Source organism: Panthera leo, chromosome A1 (assembly GCF_018350215.1).
Source record: "Panthera leo isolate Ple1 chromosome A1, P.leo_Ple1_pat1.1, whole genome shotgun sequence".
Classification (NCBI taxonomy): Eukaryota; Metazoa; Chordata; class Mammalia; order Carnivora; family Felidae; genus Panthera; species Panthera leo.
In genome coordinates this window covers 41,263,801-41,269,433 of record NC_056679.1, presented here as the reverse complement: position 1 = coordinate 41,269,433, position 5,633 = coordinate 41,263,801, and the positions used below count along the sequence as shown (strand labels likewise).

At 38.4% G+C, this 5,633-nt stretch overlaps 1 long non-coding RNA gene across 1 annotated transcript; it reads right to left on the bottom strand.

The window, feature by feature from the left end:
- Positions 1-2,509: 2,509 nt before the first annotated feature.
- Positions 2,510-4,354, bottom strand: LOC122199206. The gene is made up of 3 exons (XR_006193408.1): positions 4,182-4,354; positions 2,822-3,327; positions 2,510-2,661 (listed from the first exon to the last, which is right to left on the bottom strand). It is a non-coding gene; the product is annotated as an uncharacterized LOC122199206 (long non-coding RNA).
- Between the last annotated feature and the right edge of the window lie 1,279 nt (positions 4,355-5,633).

The window sequence follows — 5,633 nt, the reverse complement described above, 5'->3', positions numbered from 1 at the left end:
AAGTAAAAGTGAAATCAATAAGATTTAATGAGAGATGGGATATTGCAAGTGAGTGAGAAAGTTGTATCAAGTCAATAGGACAGACATTGGGCCATTTTCTAGTAAGACTGGGAAAAGAATAAAGGGATCAGTAAGTGAATGATACAGTAAAACTTGAAAGCAATAACATGATAAGAGTAATAAAAATAATATTGAAATATTTGAATAGAAATTTGAAGTTGAAAAATGAAATCAAGTATAATTTGAAGAGGGTTGATGAAAGGGAGTTTCTAGTAAGGGTTGAAAGAAACGAAGTATGATAATTTTCAGAGGTTACTCTAAAAAGGAACGACCTGTGTCAGCTTTTGAGGTTTGAACGGCATTATGGAATGACCAAGACGAAGGTGAAAATCCTCAAAGGAATGTGGACTGAGGTAAAGTTACAAGTTGATCAGAAAGAACAGAACTGAATGATAATGGCGACTGCATTGAGAAGTTCAATTCATCATGGGCATTGTTATTAAAGGAACTATAAATGATTAAGCATGAAGAGAGGAAGCAAGTGAGCCAGGTGTTGAAATCATCAAGGGAGATGGAAGAATTGCCCTGATCATTTGGGAAAGATGCAAAGTGAAATTATCAAATAAATGGTGATAACCAAGTTGGGAGCAGGAGTGCTAACATTTCAATGTGAAGTGGCGACGGATCAATAGTCAGGAATTTGGATCACAGCATATGGGCAGGGTGGATACAACTGCATCTTCAGTTGAGAGGAAGAGAGTGGGAGACGGTAATATTGTCACTCTTGTGCCATACCAACATCATATGTTTTAGCACTCTTAGTTGCAGGTTACAGGTATACAATTCAAATTAGCTTTTTTTTTTTTTTTTTAAAGGGAATATTTTGGCTCTCGTAATTGAAAGTCTGCCTTTGGGCATATCTGAATACAGGTGTTCAGATGATGACTCAGTCTCTCTCCCTCTTCTTTGCCATGTGAAATTGTCAGTAGCAGAAGGCTTTCTAACATGGCAGCAAAGATAATTTTGGTAAGCTGAGGGTCTACTTGGTATTTACTTCTATTATTCACTCTTCTCAGTACCAGCAAAAATTATGGGGAGAACTTCAACCAGCCCTGTGGCAACAAATCACTATGAGCGGACAGATGCTGTACTCTGCTTGGTGACACCTCACTCATGTGTCCACCATTTTCCTAGGGGTGACCCCTATGAACTACACAGTATGAGTTTCACTTTGGAAAAAAGTTCCATTTTTCAGGGAAGGGAGAGGGTTCCCCACCCTCAAAACAACATTTATATAAAATGTTATTCAGAGTTAACATCTCTAAACGGAACTTACCTTTCCCTAAAAATCTATTTCTATTTCTCTACATTATTTTTTAATCAGTGACACCTCCTGTTTGTTTGTTTGTTTGTTTGTTTGTTTTTCTGTTGCCCAAGCAGATTATCTGGGAGTCATTCATGACGCTTTTCACACAGGAAAAGTAATTTATATTTAGTTAGAAAAGTATTTGAAGAAAAACATTTAGATGTAGTTAAGACTTATAACATAGACAAGGAAGATTTTTGAGGTTTTTAAACACAGTCATGATATTAATGGTTTTCTTGAATTTAGGGACCAATGAATCCTGGAAATATTTAGTGCTGTGATTGCTCTCTTAGCAAGTCATTTTCATATAGTGGTTAAGATAATAGAGTATGGAGTCAACAAGCTTGACTCTGGACCTCAGTCTATAACCACATACTGTGTTTGACACTGGGCAAGTTTCTTTCCCTTTGGATCACAGCTTATGTGATCCAAACATGGTGTTTGTAAACACCATCGTAAAATGGTGACAATTATAGAACTTTATTCAGAGGTACCATGTGAGGATAAACTGAGATAATGCACAGAATTTGCTCTATATAGTGTCTGGTTCATGGTAGAATTTAAATAAATATTAAAGATTCTCATGTTATTATCAGAAATTGCCTCTGCTTTGGTTTTGGCCTTTTCTCTCTTTATAGCTTTAAAATGAGCTTTAAAATATACCGTTACATTTTTTAAGAACACACATGTGTCTGTGTGAATGGCCTAGTGTTATCAAGGAGGATACATTCCCACTATAATGCTGATAGTTCTAGCTAGTCTGTTAGATTATTTTACATAGACATCAAAACAATGGAAAATGACACCAGCCTGGAATCTGACTGTAGATTATTGGCACGGTATTACTCTCTCTTCAGCTCAAAGAAAAAGAAACATAGGAAAAGGGAGAGCTGACATGTTTCAGAATATAAAAGTATCCAGAAGAATCAGAAAATAAAAGAAAGGAGTAAATTCAGGGGAATCTTTTGGGATTCATCTTTAGCTTTGCTCCAGCAACCTGAACCCCAATTTTGTGGTGATGCCAATGGCTCTGCCTATCTGCCTTCCTTCTCTGACTCTTTCTCCTTTTAAATTTAACAGTAGGGCTAATTAAGTGCTCCTGGGACTATGCAGTAACTAGTCAAACCCAATTTGAATTGTTTAATCAATAAAGTAAATATGCCTTCTGAAAACTATATTAGTTTTGCTTTTACCTCCACCTAAGAAAAGTCGATGTATGTACTCAAGTAGAGCTTAAAAGATAGCACAGATAAAAATACCCATTGCAACTGGTCACTCCTTTCCGTGTGATAGACCTAAATGCAAATAAAAGGTTCATTATTCTTCTGAGCATGAATTAAACAAATATGTATGTATGATACAAAGTCAAATTATCTTGGTCCTATGCCATGAGAATCGATTTAGAAAATCTGAACAAATCACATTATGTAAATAAGTGTTAGCGTGCAGAGTCACCTTTCTCTTCACCTTGTGTTCCTCTGTTGAGGGACAGTAATTACTGCAACACAACCTTGGCCTTCTTGGCTTCTTCTTTATTTCCTGACCAGGGCAAGATGAACAAATTATCTGATAAGTTTTGATGCAGGAACTGAGTAAATGTAGTCGGCATCATCTCTCTTCCTTCTCGTAGGGAATCTGTCTACTTTCAGAGAAAATGCTTCCTACTCCATGTTAGTCCCTTCCGTAAGCTTAGCTTAGGATTTGTCAACCATGGATGGCACCAGTGACGTTTTAGACCAGATAACCCTTTGTTTTGTGGACTGTCTTGTGCTTTGTAGGATGTTTAGCAGCATCCCTGGCTTACACCTACCAGATGTCTGTAGCACTCCCCCATTTGTGACAACCAATCCTTTCTCAGGTATCACCAAATATCCCCTGGGTGATGGACAGGGAGCAGGATCACTTCCAATGGAGAACCATGGATTTGAGTCTTGCCTTTACACCTTCACAGGGAGCACTGCCTGATTGAATGGGTGACAGCGTAATTCTGATTAACCTGAGCCAAATATTATAGTAACTCTATCAGTAACAAAATTGATACTTTAATTTCTATTTATGTAACCCCTTTCTTTCCCCTCAAACAGTCCAAACTCTAAAAAGGGTATTGGTAATGGGCCTTTTACAACTTCAATTAAGTGGAACACAATTTGATGTTAGTTAGTTTGTTTGTTTGTTTGAGAAAATTAGTTATAAATGAACTATGAGCTAGCCCAACGATGGGAGGGAGGAGGTAAAATATTTTAAAATTCTAAAGTAGAATCTTTCCTTTCTTGACAATATTAATAATTCGTCTGAGAGCTATATTTTTGCTTATTGAGCAGACTAGTATTTCCTTTTTTGTTGACTTTTCAAATAACTTTTGTCATTAACATTTATTTCAATTAAAGAAATGTGAATTCAGAATTAACGTAAGGTAAAAGTTTTTCAAAGTAATTGGCAAAAGAAATACTATTATGAGTTTGATTAAAATGTTTGTGGTACCTATGCTATGTATTACAGACAGACATTAATTATTATTTCTTTACATATGGAATAGGATGACAACTTTTGACCAGAACATGGTCAGAGAAGGGACATATTTTCCCAGACTCACTTTGCCTCAGAACTATTTCTCACCCTGTTGAGATTAATGCACAAGAGTATAGACTCTGGCGTCAGACTGGCTTGGGTCATTTATTAGCTCCGTGACTATATTTAATATAAAAAATTTCCCCTGATATTATTTTCTCACCTCTAAAAGAGGCTAATATGAGTACCTCCTTCATACGTTTTTATTTTTGAGGGTTACATTAGATAATATATGTGAAGTACTCACCACACTATCTGGCGTGTAGGAAGCACTAAAAAAAAAAAAAAATACAGCCATTATTCTAATTCACATTCAAAACGATGACAGCAGGACAAGTATCTGTTCACGATGCACTCAGGGCAGAAAGCAGAGTGATCCTTGGGACAGCGGGGTCCGCAGAGATGAGAGAGACTATTTAGGACACAGGACCACAGAGCACTGCGGCCAGCAAGCTTGAAAGGATGACGCAATAAGAGACCATGAGAGTGCAGCTTCGGTACATAGCACAGCATAGAGCAAGCATGCCAACCCAAAGAGTGGGGGAGGGACTTTTTCCAATCAAAGATGTTGCGGGGGGGGGGGGGGGAAGCACAGAAAACATTAACATCATTAGTTACCCCAGTTGGGGAGAAAATGTTTTGTTAGAAAGTGCATTTGGGATTTAAGTGAATGCAGATGGTGTCAAATAAAGCCCCGAAGGTGGCCTACTCAGGAGGGACTTTCTGTTTCATCGGAAGATAACCGGAGAGCGTCATAGGATGATGCAAAATGGGCAACCGGTGTCAGTATGACGTATTTCCTCTAACCACAAATGATTGAGGACCTCATTGCTTTGGAAATGATGGTTAATTTATGTTTTATTTTATCTTACTTTATTTTATTTTATTTTTGAGAGAGAGAGTGTGCAAGCAGGGGAGGGGCTGAGAGAAGGGGAGACACAGAATCCAAAGCAAGCCCCAGGCTCCGAGCTGTCAGCGCAGCGCCCGACGTGGGGCTTTAACCCACAAACCTGTGAGATCAGACACTTAACCGACTGAGCCACCCGGGCACCCCTGGAAATCATGGTTAAATAAAATTCACAATCGCCATGCTTATCAATATTATCCACATAGAAAATATGTAGTTTAATTTGCCAGTGACTGTTTCGATGGCTGTCATGTAACTAATTTTTGAAAAGACTGTTCAAGTGTGGTGAAAATGATAGATAGACCCAAGTAGACACAACCAACCATGTGAACACAGGGAATGTGCATGAGAAACAACTTGTCTCAATCCTGTCTGACAGCTGTATTGATTCTAGTTGCTCAGTGGTGCTCCAGCAGGGATTGTTGCCAGATAACCCATTCTTGCAGTAGCAGGTTAGACAGACGTCGCCACATTGTACTCACTGGGATCAATGACACTGGGGGTCCAACCTTTCCCCTCCCTGCTTGGCTGGTACGTCATCGAAACCAAGGTGGATAATAAGCAAAGAGTCTGGTGGGAGACGAGAAGTCGAGTGCTGGTATTCTGCTTGGTTCTTCCTGCATGCATAGGATTTTACTCGTTCACGTAAAATCACTCTGAAAGTCCTATTGCAAGAAGAGTAGAAAGCTGTCATGGAGAAAATGTAAAAGGAAAGGAAATCACCAAACTTAAGACAATTTTCTGTACATTCCACCCTTTGGAGAGAAGAAAAAAAGTGAAATCTTTGATTGT